Consider the following 4590-nt stretch of genomic DNA (forward strand, 5'->3'; position numbering starts at 1 on the left):
TTCTCCAGTGAGTCCTTCCTTCTCATTAGGTGGCCAAAGTATTTGAGTTTTAGCTTCAGGATCTGGCCTTCTAAAGAGCAGTCAGGGTTGATCTCCTCTAGGACTGACCGGTTTGATCGCCTTGCAGTCCAAGGGACTCGCAGGAGTCTTCTCCAGCACCATAATTCAAAGGCATCAATTCTTTGGCGCTCAGCCTTTCGTATGGTCCAGCTTTCACTGCCATACATTGCAACTGGGAAGACCATAGCCTTGACTATACGCACTTTTGTTGACAGGGTGATGTCTCTGCTTTTTAGTGTGCTGTCTAGATTTGCCATGGCTTTCCTCCCCAGGAGCAAGCGTCTTTTAATTTCTTGGCTACAGTCCCCATCTGCAGTGATCTTGGAGCCCAGGAAAATAAAATCTGTCACTACCTCCATTTCTTCCCCATCTATTTGCCAGGAATTGAGAGGGCCGGATGCCATGATCAGGGATGGGGCACCAGTAGGAAATATGGTGCTTGTTAGCTAAAGAGGGAAGTAAAAGAAAACAAAATCACAGACGACACAAGGAGTCAAGGTTCAATTTTACAGCTTCGCTAAGTTGCAGAGCCAGATTTCCAGGAGTTATCCTGCACCCCGAACCCCCAGGATGAAAAACTGGCTGGAACAATCTTCAGCAGCCCTCAAGGGAGCTGCACTTTCTCCTTGGCTGTTGCACATAATTTCCCCCCCAGGACACTTTCCTTGGAATTAGTTGCAGGAAGAGGAACAATGACTCTCCTCATGGAAGACCCGAAAGAAAAGGTTGAGGATAGATTGTCAAAAGCTATGGATGTGCTCGGTGGGAGTCGAATACGACTTGATGGTCCCCACGGAATCAACCTGCAAAAGCTTTAGGGAAGAGATAGGACGAGCGTGGTTTTCAACCTAATGTCGCTAGATGGCGCTCTAAAAGAAGCAGGGCTCGTACCTAGAAAACAGAGAATACAATTCTGTACACAGAGAGCCGCATCGCTAGTGCCAAAATCATACGGGGGGGGGGGGGGGAGAGGTCGAGCAGGAACAAATTGAAATGATAGAGGACTGGATTGCTAGAGAGGACTTTGGGGAAAGGGCAGAGGAACCTCCTTTTCCGGTTCACTTATGGGAGAAAGATGGCGTCTGGGGATCCTCTTTTGCCGTTTGGAGGGTGGAAGCGGCTCCTGGGAGGTGAGTGGAGGGCAGGTCGGAGGAGAAACCGGGAGCAAGTCGGGCTGTTTGGTTTCCTCCGCGGTGTAGAAGCAGCGAAGGGACGAGGCTGAAAGATGTCGGCTGGTGCAGCTGCATATTCTTTCTCTCCCCAAATGTTATTATCCTTCTTCCGCATGATTTAAAACTGCTACCTGTGATTCCCTGCTGGGAGGTGGAAAAATTGGGACATTTAACAAGCCTGCCTCTCTCGGTCTTCACTCCTTGTAATATTATTGACATGTTTTTCGGGCAAGTGAGGACTTCCGGGAGTAAAACGGGTGCTTTAAAACTCGCATAGACTCTGGGCAGCGTTTCATCTGTTAAGTGTCCCCAGCTTTCTAAAATTGGATCAAGCAAATGAAGTGAATCCACTTCTGAAACATTTTGAAGCTCCCAAATGCACATATATAAATTTATAGGTATGTATTTATGTGCATAGGGACGCGGTGGCTCAGTGGGTTAGGACACTGAGCTTGTCGATCGGAAGGTCGGCAGTTTGGCGGGTCGAATCCCGAGTGCCGCGTAGCAGAGTGAGCGCCTGTTACTCGTCCCAGCTTCTGCCAACCTAGCAGCTCGAAAGCACATAAAAATGCAAGTAGAAAAATAGGGACCACTACGGTGGGAAGGTAACAGCGTTCCGTGCGCCTTTGGCATCTAGTCATGCCGGCCACATGACCACGGAGATGTCCTCGGACAAGCGCTGGCTCTTCGGCTTTGAAACGGAGATGAGCACCGGCCCCTAGAGTTGGAAACGAATAGCACACATGTGCGGGGGAACCTTTACCTTTACCTTATTTATGTGCATATAAAACGTATCTGTATAGACGTCAGTGTTTTCAGGTATTTTTTGTAACTATTTGCAATGATAATAATTTGTGATTTACCCAAGTCAAGAAGAGAATTCCATGATTTGAAATTTCAGTGGATACTTGAACTTTGATTTTGATAGTCTCCTTTGTGCCTGATGAATCATAATGAATCCTAGAGTTTAAATTAGCATTTTGATATCTTTGCTTTTTCATAGTAATATATGGATGTTTGTTTTTTTGTTTTTCACAGGTTCAGCAGACATTTTTTAAACAATAATGAAAATAATCCATTAATATGAGTCTTATACACAGGATGCCAAGAAGAGCACTCCAGACAATAAGAGAATGAAAAGCAGCATTAAAATGCAAAACAAACCATCAATCAAAATCTTTTCCATTTCCTCCAGAAAGTGTTAAAACCTTTCTCCTTCCTTAGCAGATGGAGGGAGACAAAGGAGAGAATAACAGGAACAGAGTTTTCAGGTAGAAAAAATAGATTATGTGGAACTCAAGAAAATATTGCATGAAAAAGTACAAGGCATTACTGAAAGTGTTTGAGGAAGGAAAATGTCTTGGGTCAAAGCACCACCAGACAAGAGATCAGAAATATTTTTGGCCTCCTCATGAATCCAAGAATATCAATGTTGGAAAAATCCGACAGAGTGCCTATTTTGGGAAAAACATAGATTGCAGATCACACCTGATTTTTGCATCAGTCCATCCACCCCTTGAAAACCCATAGAAATATTTGGACTGTGGCAAAAACTTTACTCAGAACAGCAATCCCATTATTCATGGAATGACCAATGCAGGAAGAGCAGCTCTACCAGTGCTCCCAGTGTGGCAAAAGATTTAGCATGCACACCAATCTGGTGAGACACAAGAGAACTCACACTGCGGAGAAACTCTTTGAATGTCCCATTTGTGGGAAAAGTTTCAGTCAGAATTCCAACCTGGTAAAGCACCAGTGGACTCACACGGGAGATAAACCATATGAATGTTTGGATTGTGGGAAAAGTTTCAGTCAGAATTGCCATCTCGAGAAACACAGGAGGACTCACACGGGAGAGAAACCATATCAATGTTTGGATTGTGGGAAAAGTTTCAATCAGAGTTCCCATCTCGTCATACACAAGAGGACTCACACTGGGGAGAAACTCTTTGAATGTCCTTTTTGTGGGAAAAGTCTCAGTGAGAATTCCAGCCTGGTAAAGCACCAGAGAACTCACACAGAAGAGAAATCATATGAATGTCTGTATTGTGGGAAAGGTTTCAGTCGTAATTCCAACCTGGTGATACACCAGAGGACTCAAACGGGAGAAAAATCACATAAGTGTCCGGATTGTGGGAAAAGTTTCACTGGGAATTCAAAACTGGTGAGACACCAGAAAACTCACACAGGAGAGAAACCATATGAGTGTCTTCATTGTGGAAAAAGATTCAGTCAGAATTTCAACCTGGTGATACATGAGAGAACTCACACAGGAGAAAAACCATTCAAGTGTCTGGTTTGTGGGAAAAGTTTCAGTCAGAATTCCTACCTGGTGGGACACCAGAGGATACACACAGGAGAAAACCCATATAAATGTCCTGATTGTGGGAAAAATTTCTTTCGAAATTCCAGCCTTGTTAGACATCAGAGGACTCACACAGGAGAGAAACCGTATAAGTGTCCAGATTGTGGGAAAAGTTTCATTCGGAATTCCTGCCTGGTTAGACACCAGGGGACTCACACGGGAGAAAAACCATATGAATGTCTGTATTGTGGGAAAAGTTTTAGGCTTAATTCCAAGCTGGTGAGACACCAGACAACTCACACAGGAGAGAAACCGTATGAGTGTCTGCATTGTGGAAAAAGATTCAGTCAGAATTCCAACCTGGTGATACATGAGAGAACTCACACAGGAGAAAAACCATTCAAGTGTGTGGATTGTGGGAAAAGTTTCATTCAAAATTCTAGCCTAGTTAGACATCAGAGGACTCACACAGGAGAGAAACCATATAAGTGTCCAGATTGTGGGAAAAATTTCATTCGCAATTCCAGCCTGGTTAGGCATCAGAGTACTCACACAGGAGAGAAACCATATGAGTGCCCAGATTGTGGAAAAGATTTCCTCCGGAAATATAACATGGAGAAACATCAGTCTACTCACATAGAAGAGAAATCATATAAATGTCGTGATTGTGGGAAATGTTTCAGTCAGAATTCCTACCTGGTAATACACCAGAGGAATCACAGGGAAGAGAAACCATATAAGTGTGTAGATTGTGGGAAAAATTTCATTCAAAATTCCAGCCTGGTTAGACATCAGAGGACTCACACAGGAGAGAAACCATATGAATGCCCAGATTGTGGAAAGCTTTTCCTCCAGAAATATAACATGGAGAAACATCAGTCTACTCACATAGAAGAGAAATCATATAAATGTCGTGATTGTGGGAAATGTTTCAGTCAGAATTCCTACCTGGTGATACACCAGAGGATTCACAGGGGAGAGAAACCGCATGAGTGTATAGATTGTGGGAAAAATTTTAGATGGAATGCTGAGCTGGTGATACACAAGAGGACT

The 4590-nt window shown here is 43.8% G+C and overlaps 1 long non-coding RNA gene across 1 annotated transcript; it reads left to right on the forward strand.

Moving 5' to 3' along the window:
* Window positions 1-1124: 1124 nt before the first annotated feature.
* Window positions 1125-4269, forward strand: LOC308662212. Its single transcript, XR_014025130.1, has 2 exons — window positions 1125-1190; window positions 2271-4269. It is a non-coding gene; the product is annotated as an uncharacterized lncRNA (long non-coding RNA).
* Window positions 4270-4590: the final 321 nt, after the last annotated feature.

This window comes from Vipera berus (genome assembly GCF_964194415.1).
Source record: "Vipera berus genome assembly, chromosome: 2".
In the NCBI taxonomy this organism is placed as follows: Eukaryota; Metazoa; Chordata; class Lepidosauria; order Squamata; family Viperidae; genus Vipera; species Vipera berus.